At 40.2% G+C, this 18,994-nt stretch overlaps 1 protein-coding gene across 9 annotated transcripts in view; it reads left to right on the top strand.

Annotated features, from left to right (window-relative positions):
* Positions 1-18,994, top strand: part of LRRC3B (leucine rich repeat containing 3B) — an 82,951-nt gene that overhangs the window by 24,752 nt on the left and 39,205 nt on the right. The window contains exon 1 of one of the 9 annotated variants that reach the window (XM_081286447.1): positions 9,283-9,405. The exons of the other annotated variants lie outside the window; for them this stretch is intronic. The gene's annotated coding sequence lies outside the window, so the exon portion shown is untranslated. Of the gene's footprint in view, positions 1-9,282; positions 9,406-18,994 lie in introns of those variants that run through there. 9 annotated transcript variants of the gene reach the window in all.

Raw genomic sequence — 18,994 nt, 5'->3', positions numbered from 1 at the left:
AGTTTGTTGAGGCTAGCTTTGAACTTTCGATCCTCCTGCCTCAGCCTCCCAAGCTGCTGGGATTACAGGTGTTCACCACAGTGTCTGGATAGCGTTAATTTTTAATTTGAGTGAATTGGAGAATGAACAAATTGCATCTCCAAATTTGTTACATGAACTCTGCCTGAAAATAACCATTAAAGACCATAAATATAATGGCTGCCTCTCAAAACCTGTACTTTTCCCTTAATGCAGCTCATGAAAAAAGAACAGGGCGTTTTTCTGATTTGGAGAGAGCTGTAGGGTTTTTCTGGGGAGTGCTGTTTAAAGAGAAGAGTGGATGAAGTAGCACAGAAGTCACCAATAGAATGAGGCCCTGAAGTACAGCACACTCAGAGGGTGAACTAAAATACAGCTTTTTAAATGTGTCTATGATAAAATCTACTTCTATTTTCAAGAAAAAGAGTTAGAAATCGAGGCGAGTTCTTAAATTCCTAAAAGAGTCATTTCATTCTGTATCATCTGACTGAACACCAGGCTGTCTAGGTAAGGCAAACTGCTGGAAAGAATACTCTTAGAACATTGTGCAAAGAATTGTTTGCTTGTTTGTGAGGTTGGGTACTTTATTTTTTTTTAATTGCAGATGGACACAATACTTTTATTTATTTATTTATTTTTATGCAGTGCTGAGGATCAAACCCAGTGCCTCACATGTGCTAGGCAAGCACTCCACCATGGAGCCACAATCCCAGCCCCATTTTACTGCTTTTTATGGAGAAATCATGATTCACAGAGAATGCTTTACCCATGTCTTATTTACCCAAGTCTGTCTTATTTCTTTAGGAATCTTTAGTACAGAATATTTAATATGAAACAATGCATTAACAAACAGAAGAGAACTTTCCTAGATGCCAGTTGTGTGGCTATTTTTTTCCAGACACTTCTCTTCATATTCCTGATATATATTTTTTTTTAAAGAGAGAATTTTTTAATATTTATTTTTTAGTTTTCAGCGGACACAACATTTTTGTTGGTATGTGGTGCTGAGGATCGAACCCAGGCCGCACGCATGCCAGGCGAGCGGGCTACCGCTTGAGCCACATCCCCAGCCCTATAGTCCTGATATTAAAAATAAATTCACACTGGGAGTTTGAACTTTGTGGCATTTGAGCCCTTGTCCAATCTCACACGTTTCCATTATATGTGAAGGTGAATCTCCTCAATCCAGGTCTTTATCTTCTTATGCTTATGTCCTCATTTGTTCCTCCTTTGTCTTCTCCCCTTACCTCATCCTTTAGATGACCACCAGGTTCATCTTCCTAAAAAATACCTCTTTAATTTGATCACCTCCTTGTGTAAAATACTCCATGACTCCCAACTACCTAAATGCCCCATTCTTTCATCTGGTATGTGAGGTCACCTTCTGGGTCCATTCTACTTCTAGTGTTTTTGTCTTCATGTTGAACATCACCCAGAATGTTGCTTGACTTCACAACACGTTCTGCCTTCCCTACACTCCTGACGTCACCTCCACTTGGAGCTTTCTCCTCCTCGTCTTCTTTCCTCATCCCACGGTATTTCATCCTTTTGAGACCCAGGGCAAAAGCAAGACAGAAGTTTTTATTGGTCATCCCTGGTGAAAGTAATCCCTCTGTTGATAATCTTCTATCTCTTGAATTTACTTTCTCTGTTTCTAGGTTTAAGCTGTGTATATCTTTCTGTTTTATCTTTCAACCCTGATTATAAAACTCTTACAGTTCAAGACCATGCCCCGTACTTTGTGTATCCCCTTCATTCTCTAGCTTGTCATCACACATATTATGGGTGCTCAGAAAATATCTGTTATCTGCTCTCAAAACTAAGGTGCTGCTCTTGCTAACAAACCTGAAGGCCAAGAGGCTCCAGTTTCTAGGGGTGTGAAATAATTTTTTCCTGAGTTACAGCAGCTGGGTCACATTGATTTACTTCTAGGATCTGGGTTACTATACTCCAGGGTCTGAGGGGTCCATGAGTGACAGCGTGAAACATGTTTGGAAGAAGGGTCCTGCTGTATGTGGTAATGAGGAGGGGTCACCAGCTCCCCTAATCGGGGACACACTCAGTACAGGGCAGTGGAAAAACACATCCTGAATACAGGCAGGAAGCAAGCACATAGAAAACTTCAAACTATTGTAAAACCAGCTAAGAGGTATTGTGCTTTTTATGGTAGCCAAACCCTGGCATTTCCAAAGGATGTCAGCGATAAAATACTTTTTCTCCCTCAAAATATGTTGCAGCGATTGTTTCTGTTAATTTCCAAGGAGATATATATATATATATATATATATATATATATATATATATATATGTAAAAACTCAAAATTAGCACATTATTGTTATTTAATAAACATTATATTCTACATGGAAGCTAATTCTGAGAGGTCCAAGTTATGCCTACGGATGCAGGATCTTAGGTATAAACTCATTCGATGTTAACAGTTCCAGATCCTTCTCTTGCTTCAGGTGGGTACAGCTCTCTTCTCCAGCCAATGTTGGTATCATGTGTTTCCACATTTGAAAGTTGATTTTAAATAACCAGTGGAGGCAGAGTGATTGTAAAAATTGAAGAAATGACCCTTGAGTTACAATAGTTATGTCATTCTCTATTAAGTCTTGTGGGTTTTCTGTTTGTTCTTAACATCCAGGTACCGCAAAGAACATGATTTTGCTCGGTGAATGCACAGTTTATATATGAATAAAACTTGTTTCGCTTCATGACTATGATTGTAAATCATGTTGTCACATGGAGAAGGGATGTGTAAAAAAATGATTTTCCATGAAAGTCATGTATATTAGGAATTCCCTTGCATTAGATTGGCTTTTGCTTTATGGAAGAACACTTTCCTGGGAGGTCTCCAGAGAAGGCTCTACCCAAACATCTCCCTAGCAAAGAGATTTTCTGTGACCAGTCATGTGAAATGTGTAAATGATTCCCTCCCTTTCTCTGCCTCATTCTTTATCATTTTAACTCATTTGCTTTTCTTCACATAACTTGCAACACCTGAACCATTATAAAAAAGGAGCAAGTATATATGTGCCTGTGTGTGTGCAAGTGTGTACCTGTTTAATACTTGTTTTCTAGACTGTAAGTTCCATGGGGTAAGGAAATCTGCTTTCTCAAAGCTGTCTCCTGGGCTCCTACAAAAGTCAGTATTGGCATATAAGTCAAGTGCTCAATAAATATTTCTTGAGTGCATGAATGAAAGAATGAGGAGATGCATCGTATTCTATCCTAAAGAGATATTTCCTGTCTTCTGTCCGGAGCTCATCTGCAGTGGGAAGGAGTAAGCTGAACTTCCGGTGGGTTATAGAAGTACCTTTTCTTCCCTCTAACCTAAAGAATGTGGCCCTCTGGGAGCAGATGAAAAACTGTCTCTCCTTTCTTATTTGTCACTTCAGCTTGCAAACCTAACAGAGGGTGACTTGGTAATAAAAACTCATGTATTGAGCTTACTATACTTAGATCCTTTAATATGTGTTATCTCAATGAGTTCTTAAGAATAGACGTTCCATAGATAAGAAAATGACAAATTGTCACACTACAACTTGTCCAGGTCCTGATACTATCAAGGACCAGAGGTTGGTTTTGCAAAGGTGTAGCTGCAGAGCCTGGCTCTTAACTATTAAGGGCTGCACCATGTTTTTGCTGGGTAACAGCAAGGGGAGTAAAGGGCATGAACAGAGTATGTGATCCCACAGCACTTCCTGTGCCCTGGAAGAAAACCTGAGCCGTTTCAACCAGCTCAGGGGACACTTGCTTTCTGCAGCCACCCCCGCACACACACACACATGCTGTTTATGCATGTGAGAATAACACCAGTACTATCAACAGGGGCTGCCCTGTCCCTGAGACCCAGAGGAAAGGACAGCGGGGGCATGTGAGGCAGATCCTGGCCCTTCGTGGGATCCTCTTCCTTTCTAGCAGTCTCTGCTGTTTTGGCACCTGCTCCTGCCAGCATATGCTGCTGGGAAGTGTTAGATGTCACCTCCCAGCTGTGAAGTGGGGCGGAAGGGAGAAACCAAAGGAGTGGCACAAAAGAGCTGGGGAAGTAAATGCAAGGCTGAAGGGGGTGGGAGAACTGTGTCAGCTCAGATGGAGAGGACATGATCCTCAGGGAAGGATGTAGCCCAGTCCCCACAGTCGACTGTGCCTACCTGGGTGGGCCGCGGCCTCTGTCCAGATGCTAAGCATTCTTCTATCAAGGTTTCTATTTCCTTTCCCACTCTTTGGATGACCTACTCACAAAATATACTTCAGGTTTCTTTAAATAATAATAATAATAATAATAATAATAATAATAATAATAATAGCCCTCATGTGTTTTAGATACTTTGAATCATATTTTTTAAAAGTGCAAATTTTTTTTTGTTTAAAATTATACTAACAAAGTTATAATGGCATTCAGGAAAGTAAACAAAGCACCTCCCCAAATCTCTCCATGCTAAGAATGTTTTCACTTCTTTTTCTGGATTCTTCCCTGTATGGGTCTTGATCACATCCATGCACATTATTATTATTTTTTTTTTACCATGGCAGAAGCTCAGATCTTTTAATGGGCTGAAATCTATATCTGAAAGGCTTTGTCTCCACTGCCACTAGCAACTGGCATTGCCCGGGATGAAGAGGAGGTGACAGGGATGATGGTGGCCCTGGGAGATTCACCCTTGAAGAGAGAGGTGGCCTCAAAACCTGAAGTGGAGTTTGTAGGATTAAAAAAAAAAAGAAAAAAAAAACAATGAAATATCAAGATCTGAGCCAAGGATGAGGAATGAAGGTACCTAAAAGACCAGATGAAAAACCTGAATAGACATAGATGTGGAAAGGGGAAAAAATGTGAAGGAGAGGAAGATGATAATAATGACGAGGGACGAAAGGAGAATCACTTGCATCTCCCTGCCTTTCAGTTCCCTGCCAGGCCCCATAAGTGAACTCTCTCTCCATGAAGCCTAGACTTTGTCACTTTTCTACAGACGGAGGAATGAAGATGGCAGGAAGACTGGATGTACATGTGAGTTCAGACGTTGCAAAAATCACCCTGCTGTTAATAATGGTTTAGGAGAAGCTGGCATGCCATTTCTCACTGATAGAAGCCTCTGGGGGCGCTGAGAGAGATGGAGTCTAGAACAAAACATGTAAACTGTCACCGGGAAAAACTCAAGAGAAGAAAGCTGACGGTATCCTTTAAGCATCAGTAAGATAGTCTAACCAGAGACAGAATTCTTGATCATGCTGGGTGTTTTAGATGCTTAAATCATGTCTCTGATGACAGCTCAGGGCCGGGTATTAGATTTTTACCATGAATTATAATGGTACCCATTTAAACTCACTGTGAACTGTTTGGTTTTGAGAACAGACCGTACCCATGTGTGTATCCTGAAGTTTTTCACATGACCCACAGTGAAAGACGCAGGATGGAAGGCAGCTGTCTGTCTGATCCATGGCAAGTTGATAAAGAAGTGAAGTGTGTTATATGGAGGAGAAGTTTCTAGTGTCCATACCTGGTGGCAGCAGATGGTTCCTTTTTCCATGACTAATTAACAACTGAAAATAGCCTGCATGATACATTTCCTAGATGGGGGAAGCAGTCCAAAGCTTGGCCAAGTTGCTGTGATGCTTTCCTGTTCCTGGTGGTCTGTTTCTAATAACCTGCACAATCATGTAATAGAATCCTGATTTAAAATCTGTCAGAGATTCGCGTCCTGGAATAAGACCAGGATGGATTTAGATGCTCGAGTATTTCTCCACTGCTGTTCCATCTATACCAAGTCGAGCGAACTTGAGAAACTGACTGTCCAATAGCAAGGGCTTGCAGCAGATCATGAGTGTCCCTGGCAGGGAGTGGTTCTCAAACATTGCTGTACACTAGACTCTTCTAGTGAGTTCTGAGAAGCATCCAAGTCCCAGGCTTCACTGTACATACAGAAAGCTAGAAATTCCAAGCTAGGGATAAGGCATCAGTAGTTTTAAAAAAATTCCCAGGTGGTTCTTACACACGGCTATGAAATAAGGCATGGTACCACAAATACTAAGGAGAAATACCTATGTGCTCTAGGAGTACTTCAGAGGAAAGAGTAATAGCAAAGATCTGTGTGGCAGGAAAGACGGAAGATGTTCTACCCAGAGAGAATAGCAGAAGCCAAACGGAGATGGGAAAGCACAGAGTGGACCAGACCAAAGTTCTTTCTGGCAATAGCTTGAAGGCAGGAGAGACAGCAGTAGAGAATATCAGAGGGCATCAGAATGTGCTGGAAAGGAGCTTGGAATCCAGGCTGATGCTGTTTTATATGTAGTTTCCTAGGCAAAGGTAATCACTAGAGAAAGAAGCATTTGTGTGTTTGTTTTTAATTTTCAATACCTTCATTTTTATTTATTTATTTTTATGTGGTGCTGAGGATCGAACCCAGTGCCTCACCCACACTTAGCGAGTGCTCTATTGCTGAGCCACAAACCCAGCCTTTTTGCAATTCTTTTGTTTATTTTTAATGAACACAGGGCCAGTGAGTAAGAAAAAAAGTGCCTGGAAGAAGGCATCAATATAAACTTGTACCACAGTAGGATGCTGATTGCTTTCAAATAGCATTTCCTAACTTTAGTTATTACCTTGCCATCTCCATGATGTTTGTGCAGAATTTCCTCATAGCTTTATTGAAATGGACTTACTTATTTTAATTTAAATATATCTATAACAGATTATCTATCAGCCCTCCTATATTACCTACCCATCACATATTTATATAAATTCCTCAGTGGAAATCCAGTACACCTTTTCATCAGTAGAACTTTAACCTTAGAACCCAATCCCATAAAATCAAATAAAGCGGTTTCTTTTATTAGTGCATTATAGTTATATACAATACTGGGGCTGATTTTGACATAATCATAGAAGCATGGAATGTAATTTCCTCTGATTTCGCTCCCAGTACTTCACTTACCATCCCCTCCTCCTTTCCCCCTGTGTTTCTCTATGTATTCTCCAAAGTGATTTCTTAAAGACTCTCACCTGCTACGATTCTGAGTTTGAGGCCTGGTCCCTTTGTTGAAAGGAGATTCACAAATGATGTTGACAAAGCAGCACTAAGCAGGATGGTCACCCTAAGGATGGAGAAGAGAGAACGGAAATGAGATAGCCCAGAGGCAGATGTGCCCAGCTTTTATCCAGGGACTCTCTGGGGCTCTGCCGAGGGTGATGGGCATTTTGTCAGCATTGCTCCTGAGAATGCTACCAAAGTCTGCCACATGTCAGCTTGAATGCTAAACTGCCTACAAGGGATGTAGCTAAGAAACAGTAAAAAAAATCACAGTACCTCACCTTTGAAGGTGCTTTCAGATCTAATCATCCTCTCTTTTTCTTCCTGTTGAAAGGGTAGCTCCTGTTGGTTTGATAATCCCAGGAGTTTGCTCTCAAGGTAAATTAAACTCAACAATCTGTCCATTTTACAGATGAGCAAACCAAGACACAGAGAAGCTAAGAAACTGGCCATATTATGCACAATTAATAGGCGATACAGTTGGACATCAAATTGAGGTTTGTTTGACTGCAAAGCCTGACCTCATCTTCTTCTTTACCCTGCCCCCAAATGACTGTGCCTGGTTATTCACTTTCCCAGATGATTTTGGCTTAATGATTTATGAGTGCCCTGAAGAATCCCTGCAGGGATGGAACTGATCATCTCTGTAAAGCAGAACAAGAGGCATGTTGCTGCTGTTGCTGCTGCTGCTGCTCCTGCTGCTGCTGCTGCTGCTGAGGTCCAGATGAGCTGGTATGCAGGGCTGGCTGTCTGTTATGGCTAAGAGAGTCTAATGATAAGTTAACCCAGACATGTGATGATTCAACACAACACGAGGTCATTTCTTGATTCCAGGGCAGTTGGAGATTGGTGACAAAATGGGAAGTGAAGGTGACTTTGCTTCATTTAGTCACTCAGAGAACTAGGCCAACTGTGGCTCAGTTATCTTCAGTTCTTGGCTTCTAAGGCTGCCATTGTTATCTGCTCTTCAGTCAGCCAAAAGGCAAAACAGCTTAGAGGAATATGCATGGGATGAGTTTATAGTCTGAGCCACGGAAGAGGTTTGCATGCCTTGCATTCCCATTGCATTGGCCAGAATTCAGACACTTCGCTGCACCTAATGGCAAGGAAGTTTGTGATGGATAGTCAAGCCAAGAAGAGGAGGAAATGGATTTCAGAGAGCACTCATAACAAGGGAGTAGAAGAAAGTCCCCAAGACCAGAAATCCGAAGATCAGGGCTTTCAGTCCTGATGACCCCATTGCTAGAGCCACTTGACAAGGTGATTTTCAGAATAAAGTGGTCCCTGTTGCTTTTTAACCTGCAGGGAAATTTAAGATCAAAATGGAAATGAAATGTGATATGCAGGTATTCTTCATAAAGAAACTTAGAGCTTGGCACAGGAGAATGGACAAATGGAATCATAGTTCAGATTCTTTTTCTGCCACTGCCTAGCTGTGCTAGTATCACTCATTCATTCAAGCAAAATGTTTTCTGTTAATGTAGGAATAAAAGCACTTACCTCACTTTTTTTTTCTTCTTTTTTTTTTTAAATAGAGTCCAATGTATAAAATAAGTCAGTAGCCTGTAGAAAATCTTTGAAAACCACAAAAGGTCAAAGAGAGATTCAGGTTGTAGTTTTAGTATCGTGATGACCTTGTGCTTCAGGGTCTATTGCTGGATAGTTGCTCCCAGTTTAAACATCCTCTCCTGGAGGAAGAACAGTACATTTTGTTAAAGGAGTGTAGGAAAGGCTCACTCCCAATGCTCATCATGACTGTAAACTGGGAGGGAACAGCCTGGCCAACTCCATGTTTGAATTACTAACATACCGGGTACTGTGTATGGTTTGTGTCTGGTTGATAATTGAATGGAGTTCAACTTTAAAATATTCTTTCTGGCCAATGGCAGAATTGTGCAAGCAATTGCCACCACAATAGTGACTAACTCCCCAGGAAGGGCCACAGAACTCTAACAGCTCCTGTGTCTCTCTTTGGGGGTGAGTTTTCTCCCAAGTGATCATCACTCTCCACCTTTTATATTTGCTAAGTGACCATTCTGAATTGATGGTGTTAGTCATTTAAACAGACTCATGCCGGCTCTCATGCCTTAGCAGTTCCAGAATTAAAGTGATTCATTAAGTTATTTTCCTTTGCTCTTCCCCTCCACCCTTGTTGGAGTCTCTTGAAACTTCTTAATTCTAGCCAAAGTGCTCATTACCTTCCAGGTTGCCTTCTGAGTTGAATTTTACAGAGGGGTGATTGCCTAACCTGGGCTTTTCATTCATTTCTGGGCTCACCCAGCTCTGAATCGGCAGGCATAGACTGTTCTTCTCATAGTGGAATGAGAATGACTCTTTTATTTTCCTGGGTTACTGCAGGTAAGGCCGCATCTGCCTTTGTAAGCTTTAATAAGTAAATAGCAAGGGTGATGAGAGAAAATCAGAAAGAATCCAGCTACCATTAGCTCCAGAATGGAGGCTGCATTGTATCATATTACTATCTGTTTTATTCAGCCTTTTCACTGCTATGACCAAAAAAAACCTGACAAGAATAATTAGAGGAGGAAAAGTTTGTTTGGGGAGCTCATGGTTTCAGAGGTCTCAGATGGCCAACTCTGTTGTTCTGGGCTGGAAGGGAGGGCAGAGCATCAAGGTGAAAGACTGGGGTGGAAGAAAGCAGTGCAGGACATGGCACCAGACAGCAGAGAGAGTGAGAGCAAATGTACTTCCCCAGTATCCCCCTTCCTCCAGCCACACCCTACCTGCCTACAGTTACCACCTAGTTAATCCCCTGATGCACTATTAGGGTAAGGCTTTCATAACCCTCTAAACTTTCTTGCAGTATCTCACACATGAGCATTCGGAAGACACCCCGTATATTAACCATAACACTATCAAATTTGATGATCTTGACTTTGCCAACATTAAAAAACTTGCAGAGTATCATTCTTTACATGTCCCTTCCAATGAAACAGAATTTGTCAATAAAATAGCTGCAGAGAGTCAGCCCTGTGTTTCTCAAAGTTTCATGTGCATAGGAATCACCCAGATCTTCTTAAAATATAAGATTCTAATGCAGGAGATCTAGGATGGCGTCAGGGATTTGGAATTTCTGTCCAGTTTCTAAGGGATGCTGCTCATCCAGCTACTACACTTTGAGGAGGAGGAAAGAGATGATGAGGCAGGCGCCAATCTTACCAAGGCCTCATTCTTTATACTAAACATTTTCAAATGATGTGGTCTCTATGAAAGGAGTAAGAAACAGGTTGCACTTATGATAATAAAGAAAGAAATTGCAATCAAGGGGACAGTAGGATCTTTTATGTTTTCCATAGTATTTTTACAAAGTGCCTCCTTTAGTTTTTTTTTTTTTGTGTGTGTGTGTGTGTGTGTGTGTGAGTTTGCATAATTTAGGCAGCTCCACATCTAAGATTCCATCTATGCTGACAGTGAAAGGAAAATAATAGCCTATTTCTTCTGAGTAGTGGTGTGGGCATAGCTACAACAAATTACCTGACAAAAGGGATGGTTAACTATAAGGGTAGGTGTGGTTGGGGATTCATAGACAATTAAGGATCTGTGTTGGGATTAGATGCCAACTTGCTAATGATTTTGTACCTTGGAAGCTTTAATATTTAGGATGTCAAACTATAACTATTGGGAACATAACTTTGCAAATATATTCTTCTATTAAAGAGAAGAGGTGGAACCTCTGAATATCTGACTGCATATTAAGAATTACAGCCATGTGCATGGTGATTACTGATTGCCAAGCTTTGTGCAAATATCAGTTCATTTACTCCTCACGATGATCCTATGAAGTTGGTACTATTATTGTCTCCACCTTGTAGATAAAGAAACTGAGTAACAAAAAGGTTAAGTACATTGCCGAAATCAACATAGCTCAATTTTTAAATCTGGGCTCCCTGGCTGCCAAGTCTATTCTCACTGCCATGTTTTTCCTGATCTCACATAGGAAGTTCACATATTTACATACTTATTATGATTTAAGTTCACATCCTTCTTCTTCTCCCCTCCAAAAATCTTTAATTTCTCTGTCATTCTACCAACTATGAGATGACCCCAACAATACCTTGGCAACCTCTGAAGATGGTTAGGAAATTGAAATAAAATAATCCATGTGAAATTATATAAACAATGTAAAGAAGACTCAAGGATTAAATGGAAGTACAAAAACAGTGTGTTTGATTGCTAGTGAGGTCCTTTGACTAGTATTATCTAAATATCCAATTTGTGTTTCTTTAATCTCTATTTCTGTATTTTTGCTACTTCTTCAGGAAGAACTAGTTTGGCATGGACCTGTAAATTAAAAACAAAAAGATTATTTTTGGATTTGCTTTGTTTAGGTTTTCTGAAAACAGAATGCTCTATAGAGGCTAAACACTAATAAAAGATCCATCCGCAGATTTCATTCATTCATACATTGAAAGATTATTCCCTATGGATTCTTCTCTGAAGTGTTAGCCCATCTGGGTGGAAATGATTCTCCCACACCTCCTGTATTTAGCTCTTAGGTGTTTTGTGATGGAAGCAATTTCACCATAGAATTTTGCACTCAAATTTAGCCCATGCTTTTTCTTGTTGCTTTGTCTCATCCCAGCAAATTTGTCATTCTGCAAAAGCCCTCACTTTTTAGTGTATCAGTCTTCCAGCTGCACATGTTTTTCTTTTTTCAAATTTTAGTAGGAGATAGTATAGCAGTCCCCACCTAATTGTATTACCCTGTTCCATCCAAGAGGTCAGGGCACCTGAGAATATGGATTTATGATAAGGAAGGACCATAGGTTTTGCTGTGTTGCATTGTCTCAGGTTCCTGATGCATGTGGTGAAGTTGCATAGATAAATTCTTTTTTTTTTTTCTATCAGAAAGCCTCAAAAGAAAAAGGAAGCAAATTTTCAACCATAACTAACTACATGAAATAAAATAGAATCCAGATTAGAATTCACTTCCTTTTAGGCCAAGATCATGACATATCTTTTAGAGTAAATGTTAGAGTTAGATATAATTTGTTAAAATATCACATTCAAAACAGAACCCAGATGGAGTAAATTGTGTATGTGTGTGTGTGTGTGTGTGAGAGAGAGAGAGAGAGAGAGAGAGAGAGAATAGGTAAGATTTTAAAGCTGATCGAATAAGAAGAGAACCATCAGATAATCCCATCATGATTTGCTTTAACTGTGGCTTCCGTAATTATGTTTGTTTAGAGTTTTGACATGGCCAGTAGTTAATGAGAGTCTGTGTCTTTTAGAGCATTGCTTGCCTTCGGTGGTATTGCTCTGGAGCAACTGTTGACAACGGAAGGTAGTCCAGGTGAACTACTAGCTTCTGATGTATCTAGGTGCATATTTTTGATGTAAAAGGTGCAGACAATGTGGCCTAGTGGTCAATGATGCAGACCTTAAATTCCTAGTGCTCAGTTCAAATCTTGACCTTTCCAGTTCTCAGCTACATGACCTTGAGTGTACCTCTTTTGCCCAGATCTGTTTCTTTGTCCTTGCAATGAAGATAATAATAGTACCCATCTGAGGGAGTTGTGGTAGAGATTATGCAAAAACAGTGTGTAAATATCTTTTAAAATATTGATTTTTTTCAGTATTGATGCTGAGCCTGGTGGTGCATGCCTGTAATCCCAGTGGCTCTGGAGGCTGAGACAGGAGGATCATGAGTTCAAAGCCAGCCTCAGCAAAAGCAAGGTGCTAAGCAACTCAGTGAGACCCTGTCTCTAGATAAAATACAAAATATGGCTGGGGATTTAGCTGAGCGGTTGAGTGTTCCTGAGTTCAATCCTTAATAATAATAATAATAATAATAATAATAATAATAATAAATAATAATAATAGTAATAATGGACAATATAAGGCTTAATGTTTAGATAATTTTTATCCTTTAGCCACTATTAATCCATGTGGTGACATAAGCACTCTAATATTTATTCTTGGATACTTGGCAATTTGAAAACATCCATTCAAATCAGTTAATACTAATGCTGACCCCAGGGATGTGTGTATCATTGACTGAAATCCCTTCACTGCACACACACGTGTGTACACATACACAAGGCCTAAAGGAATGCAGCGTATGGCTCTTGATATAAACCCAGGGTGATTCCGCTCTTCAGACCACAGCTACTACCTACAGAAATCTGCATGTTGTAAGTGCCCACGCTTCATCCGAAGCCCACTATTATTTTCAGCTTTTTGTGTTTCTATGTATTTATTTAAAGTAAGTTGGAAAAAATGCTAATAAATCAGAGGATGAAGAAATGCCACTCAAAATATCATTCCTTATGCCTAGTTGATACTTTGGTGATTGTTATATTTTCGGGTGTTTTGTTATTAGTTGTGATCATGTTGTACAACATAATTTCATATCTTCCCTTTTCACTACATTTAACAATGTTTTCAAGCATTATTACAAGACCTTTATAAACATCACTGTAATGGCTGCATAATAGCACATTCAGTGGGTATGTTGTAGTTAGTCTAACACACTTAGTAGTATGAACCATTTATGTTTCTCTGATTCTTTGCTGTTATAAATGCTGTTGCCACAAACATCTCTGTACACACTAATGTTACAGTGTTTATGACAGTAGTCATGCCCATGCTGGCATATGCCAAATCTGTAAGCCATCAGAGTTGGAATTTGGTTGATGTCCCTGCCTTTGATTTCTCCCACTGCATTTCTTGATTTACTGACAATTTCTCTAGCTCAAGTTCAATGTCCAAAGTTCATTTCTGACATTTCTTTGCCTTTCAAAGTTAGAAGTTCAGGAATTCCCAGAATGGTCTAGAATGAAGAAAAGTTACTCGGAAAACTTGCACAGAAACTGTGTTCTCAAAATTGCAGGTTCTGATCTCTCAGAAAACTCCTAGAAGCCTCCTGGGGCTGGAACATCCTAAAGCTATTCTGAGAAATGTCATTTTCCTGGACATATTTCCCCAGCATTCACTTATCTCCTCCAAAAAATTAGTCCTATTAAATTCACCATAAAAAAATACGAATCTTGTACCTTTTAGTGAGAGGCCTCTGTATCCTTCTCTTGAGTTAGATAATTGAGTAATTTTTTTCTAGCTATTAATGCGAGCAGGCTCTATCTTTTCCCCCCTAAACCATTATCATCAGTTAAATTCATTTACTCTCCTTAGACTCTCTGCCAAGCCCCTCTTGTGTTCCTCATACCGGAATTTGTACAGTTCGATACAAGAAAAATATTCTTGTTTGCTTGGACTCATTCATCTGATATGCAGTTGTTGAAATTTGAAATTTATTAATACTGATTAATAGTTTTTGCCAGTCTATCCCCTGTAAAAGGCCCCAATTCACCCCTTAACTTCTTTCTACTCCTAATTTCCCCAGCAGCCTCAGCCCCTCCAACTCCTCCCCCTGCTGAAGCTATAGCATGGTTAGTTCTGATTGTTTGCAGTCCATGCCAGTAGATAGAGATGGTAGATGACAGACAGGCATGTGGTGTGAATGTGCACCTCTCCCTCCTTCAAACTAAGATTTGAGTTTGTAACTTGGAAGTAATTTTCTTGAAAGGAGCATGGCTTCTTTGGAGCTGGGGATATCTTTTGGTTCCTACCACTGCCTCTGCCTCTTACTGAACCAACCTGCTTCTCTAGCAGATAGGACATCTTTTCTGAGGTGGATGCAGGGATGATAAACCCAATTGACATCTCATCGTTTGGGAAAGCCTGACACGGGTCTGTTTCTCTGTTGCTGCTTCTTATTTGGGGTATCAAGAACTTGAAGTCAAATGGGGCAGAAGCAAAGAAGGAACATGAGGTTGTGTGCATCTCTGCTACTCAGGGGATCCCTCTAGGAATCAAGAGATGGAGCAATAGGTCAGAATGGAACTGAGTTTCTATGCTAGCCTGGCCACTCTGACACTTTTGCTCCCAATGTGTCTGTTTCAAGAGGTAAGGGATTGCTGGGTTGTACACGAGGCTCTCCCAGGCACAGTGATAGCCATGCAAACCTCTTCCAAGTTATTTTGAAGACTTCTGCCTTACAGCCAGCCAGCTTTTGGCTTGACTGAGTTTTGTCTTTGAGAAACATGCATATTTAAAGGTAATGTTTATAAACCAAGGGGTGGTATTATGTTGGCTCTGTCCATGTACAGATTTTTGAGATTCATTTTAGAGTTTACATTTTTGAAAGCTTACCTTAAGTTTTCACTCCTCCACCCCAACACAAATACATCTTCATTTTACTGTTGGCACATCTAGCAAATTTTTGCATATCTCTATGTCTAATTCTCTTGAAACTTAGAATTTTATTAATATTTAATATTAGAAAAAATCTCATAAACTTTTCATTTACAGTAATCATGAATAAATTGTGTTTAGGTGAAAGGGCTGTGTATTAATTGTGCCTGGTGTTTTTGTTGATTAGGCAATTCTGTAATAGTGCTAATCAGAGCTGCCTCCTGTCTATCAGCACTGACGAGCTTTTCCATTGACTGTGCTGATTTAGAATATTAGTTGTATCTAGCTTTCCCAAGGTAGGGGAGCCATTCTCAGCATGACTGTTTTCATCCTCGCTCTGAATTGGCAAAATGAAAATGATTATGAAGCTAATTGCAGAGCTCAAGCCAGAATCCTGGATTTCTCTTTGCCTCATTCCTCCCTGTCAATCATTACTACATTTGTTCAGTCAAAATCTTGCCAGTTTTGAGTTCTTAACTATTTCCTGAGTTCCATATTCCCTTCTGGGTCAGGCCCTACCATGTCTTTGTTTTTTTTTTTTGTACCACGGATTGAACCCAGGGGTGCTTAACCATTGAGCCACATCCCCATCCCTTTTTATATTTTATTTAGAGACAGGATCTGGTTGAGTTGATTAGGGTTTTGCTAAGTTGCTCAGGTTGGCTTTGAACTTGTGATTCTTCTGCCTCAGCCTTTCAAGCTTCTAGGATTATAGGCATGTGCCACTGCACCCAGCCCTGCCATGTCTTGTTTGGACTATCACCATAGCTTTTGACTTCCTCTCCCTGCCAATATAATTGCCCAGCATAATGTTGCCAGAGGATTTTCCCAAGAGCACATTCAAATATGTAACTGTCTCCTTTAAAACTTGTCAGCAGATGCCCATTACCCACTGCATAAAGCCCATGCTGCAGAGAAGGACAGACAAGTCTTGTGCTTCAGAACCTTCCCTTTCGTTTCAACTTAATCACCTCCCACTCTCCAATTTAAATTGACACCCTATCAACACCACCTGACTCAGGATTCTCCTCATTCCTTACTGCCATGTTTTGGTCCATGGTTTTTACTGGACTATTTTGTTACCATTTTGTATCCTGACTAATCTAGCCTACATCTCAGCAGTTAGCTGGACCTCTTGCCTCTTCTGGGAATTTGGGGGAGGATGTTCTTCTACCACTGTGGAGAATCTCAGTATCTATTCATGTTTCTGCACCCTACTACAACTGCCACAGGCCTCCGTTCTCTGAGGGCAGAGAAAGCCCTTTTTCTCTTGTTATTCCCAGTGTCTAGTGTTGAACCTAGAATTTAGTAACTATTGATGATGTTATGCTGGGTTATCAGGTCATGGCCGATAAGGTTGAAGTTTTTACCAAAGGAGACATTTTTTGGTTTCAGTCTCTAGAAGTAAACCCTGAGTGGAAGATCCAAGAGAAATTGATTCATTGGGAAGTGGTTCTATGAAACAGGGCTAGAGGACTAGGGAAATGAGTCAGGGAAGAGAAGGGAAGGGAAGGGGTGGAGTCAAGCAAAATCATGCCATCAAGAGAGTCCTGCAGAGGATAACTGTGGCTGGGTTTTGCAGGGAGTTGTGGAAACAGTTTAGGTGCTACCTCTGATTTGTCATACCAGGGATAAGTAGCTGGGGTTTGGGATTTTCAAATCCATCAACATTGACTTAATGACTGGTTGCCTTCCCTCCAAAATATAAATTCTCAGTCACTTGACTTTCCATGTAGATCTGGAAACAGGTCAGAAGGATCACAGGTCTCAAAAGTAAGCACATACCAAAATCACCTACGGAACTTAATAAAATGCAGATTGTTCAGCCCCGTTCCTAAAGTTTAGGATCCAGTAGCTGTGGAGTAGGAGGCATTAAATTTGCATTTCCATTAAGTTCTTGGGTAATACCCCTGTTGCTGGCCTGCAGTTTATACCTCTAGAAGCACTGATTTAAGCAAAACATTTTATGGCTGCCCAAGGGCCATACTTCAATGAAGACATGGGTGCCAACCACTGGGAGTGAAAACTTATCAGACTGGTAGATTTGGAAATCACTGAGGGACCAACCCAAGAGGTGTGAGTAGAGCATGAACAGCATCTGCTGGTCCCATTTCTAATCTAACCACCTTCCAATGTGAAGGATAAGATTATCTCCAAATTTAACTTCTCAATCAGACTTCACTTGGTGGAGATTGAAAATCATGTGCACTATTTCTTCCTGTCATCTTTGTTCTCTTCGCATCTTCTTCATTCCATTTTGATAAAAATATTTCCTGCAGGCACCCCTGCTTCATCTTGTGGATATGTTTTTATCCCCAGCTGACTTCTTTATGTGTTCTCTTTTATTAAAATCTGCCAAAACAAACTTCAAAATGCTGTTATCTTAGCAGGAAGGAGCAGATTTCAGTATTGACAAGTAGAGAAGAGAGAACTGAGGCAACGAATCTTAGAAATATACTACAAGGAATAAATAGCCAGGTACTAAAATCAGCCAAATGAGTGGGAAAAGGACCTGGAATGAAGATTTATTTTGTGGATGTACAAGGTATTCTTTGCAAATAAGGGAAGAAATTTTTGGCAATCGTGGGGATTCCAGAAAACCCTTAGGTGTGCTTTTATTTTTCCAAAAGAGATTTTCCTTCACTGTATTATTCATATGGGTTGTTTCAAAAAGTTCCTGGAGCTCCCCAAGGTCTCTGATGCTCACCAGAGTAGCTCATGCACTGGAAAATCCATCTAACTTAGCACTTTGAAATAAATAGGAAAGAGTTGAAAGTTTATTATTGTAATTAAATCTGACATCAAGCAGGAATGATTGCAAAGGCGATAAATCATTCAAGAATTATGAAACAGTCCTTTTACTATACTCCTTGTTTAATTCAAAATCAACAGAAACACACCAAGTACCTACATTATGTAAAACAGGGAAGGGATAGGAGGAGGGAGAGGGAGCTGTGGGAAAAAGAGGGCCTTTTTTCCTAAAGAAACTTGCTGTGAGATGCCTTTGTGTGGAATATGAGAATGATTTGGACCCCAATTTGGTTAAATGTGTTGAATTTAAGAAGACTACAGAGAGAAAAATTCTTCAAGGAGGAAAGAGGGGTAGCCATGAAGAAAAGTTGAAAACAAATAGATTATTGGTGGTGGAGAAGAAATGGAGAGGAAAACATAACCATCTTCAAGATTATGGACATCTGTTATAAGACAGTGAGTTTTCCATCCATGCTATGACATAAGCACATGGGCAGAGAATTTACCCAACAGAAAATTCTGGGAGTTGGTGGGATGTTAAGGGTGTCTTTGGAAAGAACTATGTTACCATTTATTGGATTTCTACCACAATCCCAGAGCTCTATAACTATCATATCAACCAATCCTCCCAACTACTTGGCAATAGAATAAACTTTATCATTTAGAATTAACAAGATGGGCAGGACAGTTGTAAAGATGGAGCAGAGAGTTTCTGAACACTCTCACCCACTTTCCCCTATTGCTCCTATCATATGCAGTCTGTAACAGGGGTATGTTTCCATCAGCTGACCATCCAGTATTATTTAGATATGACCAATTTCCCCCTCTAATGTGTTTTACTCTTCAAAATCCAATTCAGGATCCACATGACATTTAGCTGTGGTCCTCTCTCAACTCCACATCCTGTCTACTCTGGTCCCATGACAGTTTTTCCATCTTTCCTTTTTTTATGATTTTGAAAGTTTTGAATAATGCTGGTCAGGTA

Source organism: Spermophilus citellus (assembly GCF_964194105.1).
Source record: "Spermophilus citellus genome assembly, chromosome: 3".
In the NCBI taxonomy this organism is placed as follows: Eukaryota; Metazoa; Chordata; class Mammalia; order Rodentia; family Sciuridae; genus Spermophilus; species Spermophilus citellus.
Note: the sequence above shows the minus strand (reverse complement) of the source record. Positions and strands in the feature narration are given on the sequence as shown.